The sequence below is a fragment of the Rhipicephalus microplus genome, chromosome 9, assembly GCF_043290135.1.
Source record: "Rhipicephalus microplus isolate Deutch F79 chromosome 9, USDA_Rmic, whole genome shotgun sequence".
NCBI lineage: Eukaryota > Metazoa > Arthropoda > Arachnida > Ixodida > Ixodidae > Rhipicephalus > Rhipicephalus microplus.
The window spans coordinates 57,248,197-57,266,249 of NC_134708.1; the positions used below are offsets into that span (position 1 = coordinate 57,248,197).

Genomic DNA, 18,053 nt, shown 5'->3' on the forward strand with positions numbered 1-18,053 from the left:
CCGTTACTTCCGAGAGCTTCGTCAGCGGCGATACGACAGACGCGAAGTTTCGGATAAAGCGCCCAAAGTAGGAACACAGTCCTACGAAACTGCGCACTTCCTTGACGGATGTCGGCTTGGGGAACTCGGTCACGGCCCGAAGCTTGGCTGGATCGGGAAGAATTCCATCTTTGGACATGACGTAGCCGAGTATTGTCAACTGCCGAGCTGCAAATCGGCACTCCTTTAGGTTCAGTTGAAGACTGGCGTCACTCAGACGCGTTAAAACATGCCGCAGGCGTTGGAGATGCGTGGAGAAGTCCGGGGCGAAAACGATGACGTCATCGAGGTAGCACAGGCACGTGTGCCATTTCAGGTCACGCAGAACGGCGTCCATCATGCGCTCAAAGGTGGCGGGCGCATTGCACAGCCCAAACGGCACGACGTTGAATTCGTACAAGCCGTCGGGAGTGACAAAAGCGGTCTTCGGTCGATCTTCCTCAGCCATAGGTACTTGCCTGTACACTGAGCGCAAATCTAGAGATGAAAAACATTCGGCTCCTTGCAGGCTGTCAATCGCGTCATCTACACGCGGTAGTGGGTACATGTCCTTACGAGTGATCTTGTTGAGGCGTCGGTAGTCCACACAGAACCGCACAGAACCGTCCTTCTTCGCGACGAGAACGACAGGAGACGCCAGGGGCTGTTAGAGGGTCGAATAACATCGCGACGAAGCATGTCGTCCACTTGCTCGTTGATTACACGGCGTTCTGTTGGAAATACGCGATATGGACGTTGCCGTAGTGATGACTGTGCGCCTGTGTCGATGCGATGCGTGACAGTGGATGTGCGGCCGAGAGAAGATTGAGCGACATCGAAAGAAGAGTGGAATTCTTCCAACACGGCCAGAAGCTTGGAGCGCTGGACCAGCGTAAGGTTGTCGGCAATGGAAGGACCGAATACATCAGCGGATGATGAAACATGTGGAAACAGCACTAAGCGTATTGGAACTTCGGCAGTGCGTGTCATCAGGTTGATCCATGACTTGTGCATCTTCGATGGGTTCCACGCTGCCGAGACATTCCCCTCGCACCAACGTAACACTGTACGGGGATGAGTTCAGAGCAAAAATAGTGGTGCTGCCGTGAGTAACTTGCACGATCGCGAAAGGAACTAGCAAGCCTTTTCTGCTGACAACACTATGAGATGGCGAGAGGAGTGCAGCGGCGTCGGAAAGACTTGCGCAGTAGACCGGCACCGCCGTGGACGAGTTTGCAGGTACTTGCGTGTCGTCCCTGACGAGTAACTTGCTTGCAGCAGATGGACTGTCAGCCGGCGTCAAAGAAGAGAATTGTGTCAGCTTTATTTCTGCTAGTGCGCAATGAATGACGGCGTCGTGGCGGGAGAGAAAATCCCATCCTAGGTTGACGTCGTGAGAGCATGAAGGAATTACGATGAATTCGACGGCATACATCACGTCCTGAATCATGAGGCGGGCTGTACACATCGCTGTAGGGTGAATGCTTTGTGCGCTGGCTGTACGGAGGGCGAGCCCGGAAAGAAGCATGGTCACTTTGCGCAGTAATCGGCTAAGCTTCGCGTCCATGACGCATAGGGCGGCTCCAGTATCTATAAGGGCAGATGCATGAACACCATCCACAAGCACGTCTATCACGTTCGATGGGCTTTCCTGAGGGCTTCTGCTGTTCGACAGCGTCGCAGCCCTTGCCTCGTGGACTGCGACGACTAGTTTTTCTGGTCACCCTCTAGTGGACGTGGCCGTATCGGTGACAGTGAGCGACGTCGCGGAGAATGTAAACGGCGGCTAGATGGAGCGGGGTGGGACTACGGTGACGTTGGCGGCGGTTGGTCATGAAAGTGGCTCAATTGGCTGGGAAAATTGGAGGCGACCTGCGGTTGTTTCACACGACTGCAATAGCGTGCTACGTGACCGACGCAACCACAAGCAAAGCAGATGGCGCGATTGTCAGCAGTGCGCCATCGGTTCGCGGGTCCCATCCATGTCGCAGAACGCGATGGCCGAGCCGGCTGCTGATATAACTGCATAGTGGGCGGCACACGGGGCACGTGGATGACGCCGGGATATGTAGGCGGCACAGTTTCTCCGAAGGCCTGGGGCCTGGCGATAGTTTCGGTATAACCAAGGGGGCCAGTCACAGGAATCGGTGGGGGTGGCCTGGCGACAACTTGGGCGTAACTGAGTGGTGTAGATACGGGAGGCGGCTGGTGGTATTCAGGAACGACCTCCGCGATTTCCTGCTGAATGGCTCGGCGGAGGGGAGGCAGAAGTGTGCTTGACGGCTGTTGAGCACGTTGCGGGGAAGCAAAAGCCAGTAAAGAGACCTGGCGGGCAACTTCCTCACGCACGAATGACTTGATTTCAGCGAGCAAGGTGGTGTGGTCAGGAAGTGTTGACAAGACCGAGAGATCAGCGTCACGTGAGGGTGGTCGACGGGTCATCGAGCGCTGCCACCGCAGCTCCTCGTAACTCTGGCATAGCGTAATGATCCCTGCCACAGTGCGAGGGTTCTTGGCCAGGAGCATGGTGAAGGCATCGTCAGCGATGCCTTTTAGAACATGGGTAATTCTGTCAGCCTCTGACATGCTCGCGTCCACTTTCTTGCACAAGCCAAGGATGTCCTCAATGTAAGTAGTGAAGGACTCACCGGTCTGCTGGGCTCGTTCACGTAACCGCTGCTCGGCTTGCAGCTTCCGAACGGCAGGACGGCCGAACACGTCGACGACGGCGGTTTTAAAAGCGGACCAAGTGGGGAAATCGGATGCGTGCTTGTTTTACCACATGCCGGCCACACCCGCGAGGTAGAAAACCAGGTTGCCGAGTTTACCTGCCTCGTCTTAATGATTAGGGACGCTGGCGCGTTCGTACATAGCAAGCTAGTCCTTGACGTCGGTGCCATCCGTGCCGGTGAAGACAGGAGGGTCGCGGATGCGGGGGACACCGGAACATGGCGTCGGCGCAGGAGGAAGCGTTTGCTGTGCGGCGTCTTGGTGCATGGTAGAAGGCACGGTGCGGGATCGAAGCTCCAGGGGCATCGAATGCTAACCGAAGGTGTTAGAAGGGCACAGCACTCTACACCAAATTGTTGAGACGTTTATTGGCGGACACTTGTCGACGATGCTCGACAGCGACTGTCAATGTGGGTACCGACTCTCTGCACGAGCTGCTCTTCTTTTTGCTAAAAGGGCGACCCACTAGAAGGCGCTGGAGAGGACGACCCACTGTTCGAAGGCTTCGCCACATATGTTTTATCACTAGAATATTAGGCCCATTTGCTTGAAGCGAACTTTAGTAAAAATACAATTCTGGTGGCAACAACATTCTTTGTTTCAGCAAGGGAGTATGATATTAAGAAAAAAAGTCAGAAACGTCCGTATTTCATAGCTTCAGGGTCTACAGAGACAACGTTCCTTTTCTAAAAAAAACTAGTGTTCAGGAAAAGTGCCATTAAAGTTCGAGTTCACACAGTGCAGACACGGGATCAAGCGTGTTCTGGTTGTTTTTGAAGGCTTTCTGGAACATCATGAAGGACTCACCGCTTCTTCAAAGCACTTGTCAATTATACGGAAATGTGGTGCTTTGAAAATTGAAAAATCGCATATTCAGTCGTCTTTGCCCTCCATCGCCTCTTAAAACTTTCGCAAGGTGGCTGAATCGTTTAACAGACATAAAATACAAAGAGATATGCCAATATTTTTTTCGTTGAAGTATCTCAAGAATGACTATCGGCTGTAAAATGATTAGTCTCACGAGTGGTCGAGGCTGACTCCGTGTTCGGTCTTGTATTGCTTCCCGGCTACTGCCAAAAAGGCGTCCAACGCCGCGTTGTACTCTCCTCCTTCGTCCTTCAGGAAAGCGTGCTTCTGCTCCAGCGCCCCGAAGAAGCTAAGGTCACACACTCCGTCCTCGGGAAACAGGAGGCCCGGATCGAAGGTGGCCTTGAACATGCAGATCAGCGGCTTCTTCCACATCGGAGTAACTGGAACAGAGAGAGCGTGGCGGGTGAGTCTTTCTTTATATGTATTGACATAGCCCGCACAGCTTTACGGATTCTGACCATGCGCATTTCGCCTTGTGTTGGTAATGAGGAATAAAGATTTATTCAGGCCGGCTAATTTGATTTTGTCAGCGCCTCCGTCATCTATAGCTGGTATTTATACGGAATATTGTAAGTTGTTATTTTTTGGAGTCATCGAATAAATGTCAAGGCACAGTAAACATATTTTCACGTGCGTACCGCGAAAAAGACGAAAGCGACAGCGCATACGCGCATCTGCACGCTTTTATGCAAAACGCAACAACGAGAAACACGAGAAGCTCTCTGGTGCGCGCGGTTAATAAAAAGACCGACTCGCTGCTGTTTTCTCAGTGTCTTCAATTACAACCTCTGTCTTCACGTCGCGACAATATATATATAATTGACTGTAAAGCGATTTCTAAGTTAATGAAATCGGGAGTTGATTGCGCAAAAATAAACATTACAATTGCATATAGAATTCTTGAGCGATTATTATTAACATTGCAACATGTTCCACGAACACCCTAATGGTTGTCACTGTTGTTTCGTAATGTTTTGTTCTTATTTTACGTTCATCCGCCAAACAGGTAGTGCATCAACGCCTTTTCCACCAGCCGAAACTCTTATATATATATATATATATATATATATATATATATATATCTTGAGGTAATTGTGATAGCTATGTCTTCAAGTTTCAATCTTCTTCTTTTTTCGGCTTGCTATTACCTTGCGATACGCTATTTGTCAATAGCCTAACAGGACCATGTCTTTTGATTTTCATTTTTGCAGAAATTTATCAACAAACTTCCCCGATGCACATTTTTGGTACTTGCATTTAGTTTTTTTCCAAAGCTTTTAAAACTTCAAACTGGCTAGAGGACAAAATCTAATTTATTATCGGCGTTTACCTAATCGATTTGTTCTCGCGTAGAATGGCTAAATAACTCCATGGCTCTGCCATATACTTATTTTAAAAGGCAGCCATGGCAACACAATACTTAATTTAAAAATCAGAAAATGTACACAGCTTACACGTGGTCGTCGTTGTGGCTGTAAACAATGGAGGTCAACGTTGTTATCTGCTGATTCACAGCAAAATCAGGGCCCTTTCATTTGCTTGCCAGAGCATCTAAACTCTTAGGTTTACGTTACATGAAATATTTAGATTGACTACAAGATTCTTAAGCCATTAAAGTATCCACTGAACGATCCGATTGTTTATTTACACCACCATGTGAATAAAGGAAACACAACTGTTTTTTTTTCTTCAGAATCACTGTTTTTAACAACTGAGAAAATGGTCTTGACAACAGAAATTTGCAATCGTCTTTCAACATATTTTTAATATGGTAATTATCACTTTTAAGGAAAAGAAGTATGCACGTTGAGGAAATGATGGTATTATTGCTTTGTTTACGCATACAATAAAACATTTTGCTTCTTTCGTCTGGTTATATCACACACCTATGCTTAGTGTTTCTAAGTTGAAATCTTTATCTTGAAGTTTTGAGCTTACGTTTTTTTTTTCACTCGATGTACGAGTAGAACTCAAGCAATTATCCTTAACTCTCATCACTGAGTGAGTTTACTAATTTTAAATATGTTTTGATACTGACAAATGTATCTATGATTTTAAATACGCTTAGCCTTATTGCTTCGCTCAAAGGGTCGCAAGAAAGGTCCACTATACAAAGCTTACCCATTGTGACTTTTGTTGTGGCCTTTGGCCTGGTCGCTGTGAAAAAAAAGCAATAATTTGAAACGAGTATTTCGCAACAGACGAAGGCATGAGAAACGAAATAGAAACCGTAGGTGATAAGTTTTCATGAAGCTATCTCTCAACAAAATAAACTGGAGAAGCATAAATAATGCCTTGGAAGCGTTCAGTGTTCCTAAAAGAACAACTTTGCAGCGAGAGCTCTTCTATGCCATGTTCCTCAAGGTCATTCATCTCGCCACAATGGCCTTGAACAGGCGGCGGGCAAGTGTGGTATATGTGACGTCGAGCCACGTGATCCACTACGGAGAGTTGTCGCAGCTGTTCTTGCTAGTTTCCTCGCCGCCTCGGAAGCACATTACAAGGAGGAGGTTGACCGCATACAGGCGCCCGCGTGCTCTTTCGTGTGCCTTTCCGCCAGTTCTAGCGGCCACAGTGATGTGAGTGGTTCGATCGCTCAATGACAATAGAAATAGACGCTGTCTGTTTCTATGCAAAAACAGATGCTGCCTGTTTCTATTGGCAATAGAAACAGACAGAGCGACAACCTGTCTGTCTGATAATGGGTGGACACGATATTTGTCCCCCTGGTGCGTAGAGTAGAAGCACTCATATATGCGGGGAGATGAGCCGACGAACGGCACATAGCGAACGATAACGAACCAACCAACAAACAAACAAACAATGAAGAGCCTAATTCTGGTGATGAAGTGTGTGTTACTCCGCTAACGTTCCCTGTAAAATGGCGCACAACTGCAATGCAATTACTGAATATTAACCTCTGGGTGATCTTTGCCAAACTAAGCCAAACATACCTTTCGGTCGTGATAGCTACGTTAAGAAGCGTTACACTTGAGCAAGTTGTTTTTCTTAGCCTTTTGCGAAAACGGTTTGTGCGAAAGTAACGATAAAAAGCCGCACAATGTATAGAAAAGGGCCTTTAGTATTCTTGTTAAGCTAATAATTTGTTTGATGTCTATCTAAATGAAACCGGCATTAGATGACTGTTACTAATTTGTGCGGTCATAACCGCGCCCCTCATCAACATAGATATCACTGCAACCACAATGAAGCCACGATTTCTGCACAGACAAACAATCGCAGCAGAATGGGCGCTGTTTCTGTTCACTTGCGTAACTGCTCGAAACGCTGCGTCATTTTTTTTTATTAACGCAAAAGCGTTAAAAAGGTGTTGTCGCAGGAACTCCGCCGTCGGCGTCGGCACCGTTGGTTGTGAGCGAAAAATTGTCAGTGAACAAAAAATTGAGAAAAATGCAAATAAAATAACGAATAAAATATTTAGTCCCCTCGAAGATCGAACCCGGGCCGTTCACGTGGCAAGCAGGTGTCCTACCACAAAGCCACGATGTTATTCGCAGGTGTTTTGAAAAAAAAAAAGCGACGTAAATGCCATTTAGTGGAAGGAGTCTTTGTAACGCATTTTGTTCGACAGGTGTCACGACGAAAACGAGCCCATTCGGCGATTTGTAGGCGCATTTGGGAGGCTACGTTGAAAAACGCCGGGATAGTGCGGCCATCTCCGCTAAAACACGCAGAACCTTTCAAACAGGTAAAAAAATGGACAAATATGTCCATCTCGCGAAAAATCATATCATTCCTTTCCTGAGGCGTCAATTAAGCAAACAGCAAACACCAGATAATGTGCTGCCATCTGTGAGGCATGTGAGACTCTTTATACTCCTTCAAGGAAATGTCAATTCAACAAACCCTAACACTTGCAGAGATTTAGCTTTCAATTCTCATGACACCGTTAAAGAAGTGAAGTACTGCAGTTGCCATTTCACCGAGCATAAGGCGATGGTTGTTGCGGTTGGCCGGAAGTGGTCTCCAGAAGAACATGTCGAACAATTGCCAGATAACTAATGCTAAACGGGCGACAGAATATGACCATTTACGAAAACAAGTATCACGCCTCTGCGCAGTTCACAATACAAGATCATGTGGCTAAATCACTGTACAATATTTTCAGGACGTTGTTATAAATGTGCTGTTAGATAGATCGAAAACCTCTATACCATTACTACATAGATATGTCGCACTTGCGCGCGCGTGCGTTTGTGTGCGTGTGTGCATGTGTGTAACAAAACACATTTATATGTATGCACTTGGCGGTTGAAGGGCGCACTAGGGGCCGGATTGCACTATCGCGTTTAGGTCTTAAAGGCGAACCTTAAGGGTCTCCTAATTTTTGGACTGATGCTAAATGCGGGATCTTAGTGCTATATCAAAAGCAGAACAAAGTCACAGAAGGTAACCAGGACGCAAATAACACAAATAACAAAAGAGGATTGCTCTTTTTTTTTGAAACAGCATGTTATGCTTTTATTCGCTTGCAATACCAGCGTTCTTCGTGGCATCTTTAATTTTGTAGCATGTTGGTAAGAGTGGGTGATTCATGGACGACAAGCTAAGGGACTGTCGTTCGCAGGTGCGAGCATTCGCATGATTACATTAAGAAAAGTGCACTTTTAAAATTGATAACCATGAACATTGTGTTTAACTCCTTATATGTTATTTAAACGCACGAACAAGAAAAGTTTAAATAATGTTTGAGACCTACTTAAGCAGCGGCGAGGAGTTCGGGGTGTGCTTTCTTTTCTACTTTGTGGGAGGTGAAATTTCTTGAAGGCTAGCATCCCCCCCACGTGTTTGTATTCTTCCTATTTTCATAATTTGCCCTCGAAAGCGCTAGAAACAGATTAAGTTTCCCGCATTCTATCAGGATTGCTTTGCTCCCTTTGGTGTGGTGGCATCTTTTAGAATAAGTCAAGCACAGTGAGTGACACCACTACATCGTCAGTTTTCGCTTGACCTTTTGCGGTGTTTTATGCATGACATGAGAAAATCCCGAAAGTTATTCTCCATAAATTGACAAACCTTGCTTTGTGATTTGCGAACAATAATTAAAAAAGATCAAAACTTAACGTGAGCAGCTACATAGATAAATACTGATGTCTCACGCATAGCAGCGGTGACAGCCAGTTATGTTCTCTTATAATCTATGTGAGCATTTGCTTTTAAGGCAAATACATACCAACACTGGGTGGTGATACAATAGTTTTTTGTGGGGGCAGTGATGCGGTCGACGATGGTGCAGGGCCTCCCCAACCTGCCTTAGACGTATCCTCGCTTTGCCAAGCGGCTGATCTGGACGACCCTGTAATCGAACACAGTACGAGAACTAGGAAAGCCCGCCCCGCTCGTTGAACAAATAAACGAATAAATTACACGTGACCTTCATCGTTTACACAGGTGTTCTGTGGCAGCACTTGCACTTCAGCGTTTGCGCGTTCTGATGTATTTCATGGTTTAACTTACTGCTTCACGCGCTAAGTAATTTCAAAGGCCATGCAGGGGAGCATGCTGCTGATACTTTCTGCGCTATAGCTGCAACAACGACCTTAGCTGCCGGCAATACTTGAGTGAAAGTGGTCAATAATACCAATCACCGTGGTAGTCTAGTAGTTACGGTGCGCGACAGCTGACCCGTAGGTAGTGGGATCGAATACCAGGCGCAGAGGCAGCACTTCAGACGGAGGCAAACGTTCTTCACGCCCATGCACTTGTACAAAGGCGCACGTTAAAGTAACCCTGGTGGTTGCCATTAGAGGATCCCTTCACTACGGCGTCCTTCATAATCGTAACGTTGGTTTGAAGATTCTCGCCACAACAAATAATACTTAATTGTTACCCTCATACTCAATGGGCACTTACAATGTGGAGGTTTCCAATCGTATCACGTATGTCCAGTAAAGCTTATAACTAGGACCAGAAGCATTGAGTTGTACTTTTGTAGGAATTATTATGAATATCCGCGAAACCAGATGTGCTCACTCAGAATTGCTTGGAAGAGAAACAATGGTGTCCCTCGATGCTTTCAAAATTAAAAAAGAGAGAATACACAGTTTTTGGCGCGCCCTGTTTCATATACTGTCGCAAGGTTTAGGAGAGATAGAGAATACAATGAAGGCTTCGTATCCTTGTCCTTTACTTGACCTTCACTGCTGACCACACTAGTTCGGGGGCCTTCCTTAGCCGGACTACACGAGGCACCGAAGCGTGAGCCAGAAGCAAGTTTGTAAGTGGCCAGCGGCAATGAACTTCAAAACCTAAAGTTGAAGTGAAGTTACCTAGAGACTGGAAGTAAAAACGGCGTCATCTAAAATAGGAGAAGTGCGTGCCGAATAAAAGATCGACTATTTCAAAGTAGAACAGCTTAACATAACTACGACCCACGATGCCTGTTGCAACCTAGGTTAGGTGGGCTGCACTGTGACCAGCTCTGCAGTGGCAGTGACTGCTACGAGAACGCGCAAAGGTTCAAAAGAAGTCGTTGCTTTATTAACAACACTAATAACAATATTGTGTTTGTTCTAGCGTTCCTTAACTTAGTATGCGTTTGAAAAGAATTCGCGATAGTTTCCTCACGTAAAGGCACGAATACGAAGCAGATAAATTCATCAAATAAACAGCACCATTGAAAGCACAATTCAACCGTCCTGTTGTACGCTGTTGGCTGCAGCATTAAAAATGAATTTTCACACTGCTGGCTGTGAAAGTATAAGCATAAAAGAAGGTTAATATTATAATGCACTCTTATATTACCAGTGCATAAAAGTACATATAAAATGAAAGTGCATATATAAAAAATTTTCCGCTCTGCTTATTGCAACAATTTACGTTTTAACAACGCTTAACCCGTCCGAGAAACTGGGCAAGAACAAACAAAGAGTAAACCTGGAATCTCAGACTGTAGTTTTCATGTAGAGTTTAGGTGTGCTTGGCTGGCTACACTGCAGTTGAGTAATTAAAGCGAGTAACCAAAAATACAAAATTTGCTTAAGAGTACTTTTTCCACAGGCTTATATTTTTGACGGGGTATTGTTGAGATGGTGAGCCTTGCTTTGTATACGCATTGCCATGTGAAGAAAATTGAAGAGAATTGAAGAGAATAAGAATCACAGGGTCCTATTAAACATTTATAAGTGGTTTATATTACACTAAGCGATGGCATGCATGTGCTGCGGAAAACACAAACCTGGCAACGCGATCAAGAGAATGGCAAGGACGACTGCCCCTCCAACGAGACCCACTGCGCCAAGCGGTATGGCCCAATGCTCTGCACTGTCAGCTGACCTGCAATACACGCGGACATACACGTCATTTTGAAAGAGGGCGAGCCAAAACAGAGAAAACAGGATTCAAGCTAAGTCAATTTAACCTTCCTAAATGCAGTGGCTGAGTCATTTGTATAATGGGTTGGAAGAATAATGGCTCAATTCATTGTAAAGTGTTTGGAAGCCCTTCCTAGTAGGCTGAAAGCATTCAACGACCCTTACAGAACTTATATCGATTGAGTGAAACCTGGTCACACAATTTGCCTTCTTTGGCGCGTGCTGTTGCACAATTTGTTGCTGTGACACCAGGTGTTTCAAACAGGGGTCTTTCTCTGTTGTAGAAAACTGGGCTGCCTTGAAGGGGTCCCAGGTTTGAACCACGGTGCATCATGGATAGGTTTTATTTTGTTTTGCTGTGATACTAAATATAAAGACACTCTTGGCTAATGTTGCCGTCACCGTAATGCCCTGAATATGTATATTTATGTATAAAATGATAAAGTGCATAAATAAAAATACTTCTGAAGAAAAAAGTGTAATAAACCTGACCTTTCACGTCTCGGCACACTGCTTTAACCAACTAGGCCATGCCGCTTATACTGTCCATCACACTAACAGCGACCTATGCATATACATAATTTCCCACTGGCTTACAGTCAGTGAACTTACAAGGAACATTCTTGAACAAAGCATGTACTTTGTTTCGACAAGCCATACATGATTTCTTTAGGCGTTGACGTGTCCGATGTGTGATCAGTGGAAGGGTGGGTTCACTGAAGCACATACAACTGGATGAAAGCAGCATTCCATAATGTCTCTGGTGCCACTTCCACTCCGAATGAACATAAAAAGTTGTTCACATAATGTCCAGGACTATTCCGGAAGTTGATGGTCTCGTCGTGCCTGTGAATTCATCTACCATCAAAATGCACAACGCCACTGTCGCTTTAGGCGTACAAAGTCAACTCGATGCTTCAGATGAGTTGTGGCGATGATTGCGCCGTTAAAACATTGTACTACTTGAACATCGCGGAAACGTACAACTCACCGGAAAACTTGCGGAGAGACCTCATGAACTTCTTGCTGTACAACTTTCGTGCGGTGTGCCTACAGGTTGTGCCGGTGATAGTCAGTGGAGAATTTACCGTAAATGTGCTTTAATGTGAAAACCAGTGGCTTGTCGCGCATATCGATGCCGATCTTGGAGTTCGCCTCCTGTCGGACGTCACGCAGTCAACTATTCACAACACCTTTTTAGATGAGCGACTTGTTGCGTGGGTTGGTTCATTCTTAACGTAGCCTATGGCGCGAAAAAAAAACACGAGAAAAGGACAAGCTCAATTATGTCCTCGTGGTTTTTTTTTTCACGCTATAAGCTACGTTATCTCTTTAGATATACTGGTTAAGGCATTGCTGTTATTTAAAGCACAATGGACCGTGTTCAATACATTTTGTATAAGTCCTACATATCATGACCTTACTTCGTATAAAAGTCTGATGTGTTGCTATCGCATCCATTGGTTATTCGTTGTGCCGAAACTGTGACTTATTTTTTGTCTTGTGTGGTTGTGTTTGCGGACACCAGTGGGGGCTGCGAACAACTACGCCACACTTGCTGCGATCTGAAAAACAAAGAAGCTGTCAACAACTAGCCTAGCGGGTGTGTACCAAGAAGCTCCTGCCACATTATAGCCATGCATAGTAGAGTATAGTAAAGCCACCACGTTCGCGATCACACAAGAAGTGACCCATGAGTTCAAAAAGAAACGAAATCCATAAGCTAATGACGCGTGCTGCCATATGAGCACAGTTTTTTGTGCCCCCCCCCTCTTTTGTGTGAAAAAAAAGAAAGCGTTTGAAGCTCCCGAAAAATTTTTGTAACTTTCATCGTACAACAGATTCGTCAAGCTATAAATTCCTATTGGTTCGTCAGTGGATGCTTACATGAAGTGGATGCTTACCACTGAAGTGCTGCAAAAGCACTTCTGTCAATGGTTTTTTTTTTTCGTGTGAAAATCAGGTGTACATACACATAGTGCATTTGTGTAACACGTTTTTTTTTCGCCGACAATTCTTGACATTTCAGCAGAGCTCACGATTGTTCTTTTTCATGGAACGCACGACACATTACTTATTTGTATTTCTTGTTCATTTTATTATTCAGTTTTTATTGTACATTTAAATTAGTAACTTAGCCCCCACTTTTTTTGCCTGGTAAAGTTCGTACATTACGCTAAGTTGTATTCAGATGCTAGAGAGAATATAAAAAGTGAGGAACAGTAGGTGGCGAATCATCGGGACCTTTTACTGCAATGAGCACTGATTTTGTTAGATGCGAAGAAGCGTATGATTTGAGCTCAGTTTGGTGCGCGTGTACACCATTACTGCGCAGCTGGCCCAAGCACTGCCAGAACGCACTCAAGCGCTGGTGAGTTCGGGCCTGCGTAAGAGGCTGTGGTCTCCCATTACCATCTCTCAGCAATCGCGCGATGGCGTCGGTGTACGAGACTCTGCAGAGGAGCAATGAACCCACGTGATCACGCGTGGTGTTAACATTTTGGTACGAGTGACATCAACAGTAACTACCGTGAATTCATGGTGTGCTCTGCTTGCAAGGACGAGTTAACATCAGGCTATGTGCCCGTGATGAACGGTAATTCAAGTCAACTCATGCGCCACTCCGCATGCTACTCAAGGTTCCCTTTAGTGGGAGATGGTGTTAATATGTTACGCACCTCTTGTAGTCTTCTAATCTTTTTTTTCTCTTTTGCAATAATCATCCCGTTCCAATAAGCATTCTCTGCTTGCTCTGTCATTGTACTGCCATTGTTTTCAGCAATGCGCCTTTGCTTAACTTGCGCTAGTTTCCTTTTGGCTTCAAAATTCTTGAACTTTTAGCAAATTATTCCCTTCATATGAATGAGCAACATGTTTTTGTCCAAGATATTTTCCGCAAGAAGTAATAGATAGAATGAAGCCGCCATCGCATTGCTCTGTACTTACGATGCCGCTGCAGAAACAAGAAAAAGAGACACACGTATATACTTACCGTGTATAGATTGTTAGATAACAAATTTGCATGTGACAGAATGCTTACGTTCGGAGAGTGGGCGTTCGTCGGGTTGTTCATCTGCAAATCATCGACATGCTCAGAGTACGTATCCTGTTCTGCATTGTTAGCAGCTATGGTTCAACATCATTATCAAAATTATCACCATCATCCTGACTGTGCCCCGTGTAGGGCAAAGGCCTCTCCTATCTTTCGCAGATCAACTCGGTCTTCTTCTTTCAGCTGCCACGTTATAATGAAAAGCTTCTTAATTCAATCGTCCCAATCTCAATTATTTTCCTCCCGCTCATGCGTTTACCTTCTCTTGAAATGCAGTCAGCTACCCTTAAGGACCAGCGGTTACACTGCAGACGCCATACGTGTCCGGCCAATGTCCAATTCCTCTTTTTTTTATTTCAACTATTGAAGGTTCAACGGTTTGAAGCGAAACTTGGTGTAGCGTTTACTTAAGTGAACTTTTGTTAGATTCGCAAAGACATGGTTGGGTTTGGGGTTAGTTTCATCGCAGACAAACGATCCGAAAGGGTGTTTCCACTCGATGTGCGGTCCAGCGTTACGGGTAATGGAGAAGGTGAAGCGAGACAGAAGTGTGTTGCGAGTAGAATGAGCCGACTGCTGCGGATGCTGTGGTGAGCGTGCTGTGGGTGAGAGGCAGTGTGACGTCAACGCGCACCTGTGAGAGAAGCGTGAGAGGGGAGCGTGACATCAACGCGCAGCTGTGACGTGACGTTCAGCTCCAACACGTGCGGCCAGGGAAACGCGCTGTGGAGCGTTCGTACTGACGCACGTACGTACGGCGTTGTACACGTGAATCGAAGACCTGCTTCGCGTCTACTAAAAATATGCCTGGCTAGCTTGTTCACTAAATTACCAGTGGAGGAATGAAACATTCGAGTAACTTTCACTGTAGCTGCATTTGACAAATTGCAGTTTCACTTATGAGTCATACGCTGGAATGTCGGCCAGCATATTGCGTTAGCCGACGTGCTTCGCACTTGAACTTCGTCTTTTTAAACATGACCTCCAAGATTCCGGCAGCAGCGTGCTACCGGAACTAATCACGGAGATCATGGTATAAAAGGAAGCGATTGAAAATCGAGAACGACATGTATTGGCAAACGTATAAATAATGGGGTTAGTTTATTTCTAATGCACAGGGCATGACTAAATTAGTAAAAGAACTGAACTATTTATTGATATACGAACGCATCAAAAAGTGTTGGCGGCTTCCACGGCATTGCATCTGAGTTAGAAAACAGTGTATGCTTTACTGTGACCTACAAGATTTATGATTGACATGTAATAAAGCTGTGCAGTGCACCTCGGTTGAACAAAGACTACGGTAATCGGCTGCTGACCCAACAGTTGCGGGTTTAATGGCGGCAGTGGCGGTCGTATTTTGATGAAGGCGAAATGGTATAGGCCCGTGCGCTGTCCGACGTGAGTGCACGTGAATGAACTCCCGCGATGAAAATTTCGGAAGCCCTCCAATGCGACGTCTCCGATAATCACATCGTGTTTTCGTGACATAAAACAACAGATATTTTTGTATTAAAATTTTGCAGCAAATACTACTGCTGTTGCCCCATTTTTTAAAGTTCCTCAATATGTGGATCGAAAGCTTTATTGTTCAATGCTGTATAGCTCATGGTGCCATATGTACTTCGATTGCCTTTAGCACGAATGTTTGGCCTTGCGAAACCAGATTGCAGAGAATGTTCTAGTGTGGAAAGATTTCGCGAAGTAGCTAATTGTATCTATCTATTCTGCAGCTATTGGAACTCCTAAATATACAGTTAAAGTAATTCAAGGCGAACGCTTACCGAAAGCTTCGTCTGCATCATGTTCTTCACCTTCAAGAACAAAAAAAAGAAAAAACAGAAGCATGCTCGAGCAGTTATCAAAATAAAATCAAGGATTTTCCTGCGATGTTCAAATTAGCTTGACTAGGTTTTGAGAGTAGACAGTATACAGTTGAGATCACCACAGTCTCAAACATATCCTTAGAATAAATTGAAATGTACAATATGATTGATTTTCTAATTTATTTTAGTAGTGCTAGTCTCGTTAGGAAAGGCAGAGGTTGAACAGCACAGATTATCGTAAAAGTGCACTTAAATTTTGTAAAAACTTGCTGAAAATATCGATGAAACAGAATTTTTATCTTTCAATCACATACATTTGCCTGTTAAACAAGCATGACGCAGTTGATGCGGGCGTAATTTAAGCAGCACGTACACGATAACTAAGTGCGCACAACGCATATACAATAAAGCACCAAGTGGCGCTTCGGAAAACCGTTGCCCTTCCAATAACCCTCGCATACAAGATAGCGTGTTCAGTGCACGTAGCAGCAACTGTGAGGTGCATTTTAAGCATGCAGCAGTTTCAATCCAAACAAGTCTGGTTTAAACAAACTTGCGTGCGGGACCTACTTCGTGCTAACATGTCAGTTGTGAACCCTACACGTGCACTCTCGCTCGATACGACCTGCAACACGCTCTATGTTGCAAAACTGACCCCGAGCTTGAACCACTGCACCGCCAACTGTTAAATTGGTTCAGAAGTTAGCACGAATTGAGAGCGTTTGATTCGCCTTTTTATTTGTGTGTAGGCACCATTTTGCAGTGCTGGCACGATTTTGAGTAAAGAAGACGTGTTGCAACTCGTATTGTGCGTGACTGTACGTGTATGTTTGTTCGCAAAGCTGTTTGAAAAATCACACATCTTGTCACAGTTTTGCAGCTCACAACACGTGTCTGCATGCATCACTGTAGCTGACAGCCGTTTAGGATAATGTTTTACGTATAAAAAGTTCCTAAAGCACCCCAATTTTTTATCTGTGCAGTTTCTCACTTTGACAGGCAATATCATGGCCGGCGCTGATTTTTCCGTAAAACGCATGCACCATGTCGGCACTACGTACTGACCCAAATCACGGTATCAAATCCCGGCCGCAGCAGGTGTATTTTCGGTGGAGGCGAAACTGTTTTAGGCCCGTGTACTTGACTTCAGGCACACGTTAAACAACCTCAAGTGGTCAGAATTGGCGCAGCCCTCCCATAGGTTCTCCCTCATAACCATATCTTGGTTTTGAGACGTCGAACCACAACAATTATTATTATTAGTATGACGGCATACAGCGTTGAGGCTATCGAGATTCACGCTTTTTCGTCTGCGTGCTGTTATATCGGTAAGGTTTTGTTCTTTGGTTTATTCAAGGCAAGATGGTTACACATAGCCTTGGGGGACACGGCTCAAGACTGAGTAGCCGCCGGAAAAGGCTGTGCCAACCTGGTAGCAAAACAGGAGAAGCGCATCTGCATGCATTTGTAGCAAGCACTCTTAAAAAAAGGTAGTGCTATTTACTAACTTTTCAGACAGTAAAGTGCTGCCAACGCATTCGCTACCTATGTATATAGTAGCTGCAGGTAGTAGACCACAGATTAGGCTCGGAAGGCTTCTTAGGTAGTAAATATGTGGTCTACTACCTGCAGTTACTGCTTAGTTAGCGAATGCGTTGGCAGCACTTTACTGTCTGAAAAGTTGGTAAATAGCGCTGCCTTTGTTTAAGAGTGCGCAATGCAATAGTACATATTGTTCTGCATGGTTTCCAAGATCAGACAAAACTATGAGCAGAGTGATACACGAAAATAAACGCCACTGTTTAAACGCACTTGATTTAGTGGTAAACGCACTCGATTTAATCACTCAAATCAATTAAAATCAATTTATATTTAACGATACTCAAGCGAGACAACTAAAAAGGGCGCGTGACAGTGTCAAAGAAACGTAAAAGACAATTAACAAGTGATGTCACTCATAGGTGGAAATATCAACAGCTTATTTCCTCATGACGTCGTCTGAACGGATTGCTGGTGTCGCAAATTTTTCCGAAAAAGCAAAAAACACCATGATCGAATAAACGCCCATTCTTTGCATTTTGAGAAGCTCTCCAAATGACCTTCGATTATTTAAGAAGTGAATTTGACATTATTGCCATGTGACAGTGTAAATGCCGAGAGGTGGGTATCTGACCTAATATACGTGATTTATGAGAAAACACCGGGTGTACGCCTGTAAATTAA

General features: G+C 44.8%; 1 protein-coding gene across 2 annotated transcripts in view; it reads left to right on the forward strand.

The window, feature by feature from the left end:
* The first annotated feature begins 3,889 nt into the window (after positions 1–3,889).
* The window catches only part of LOC119182752 (glycine receptor subunit alpha-2), a 154,988-nt gene continuing 140,824 nt past the window's right edge, over positions 3,890–18,053 (forward strand). For both annotated transcript variants that reach the window (XM_075873695.1, XM_075873694.1), the window contains exon 1: positions 3,890–4,021. The gene's annotated coding sequence lies outside the window, so the exon portion shown is untranslated. The remainder of the gene's footprint in view (positions 4,022–18,053) is intronic.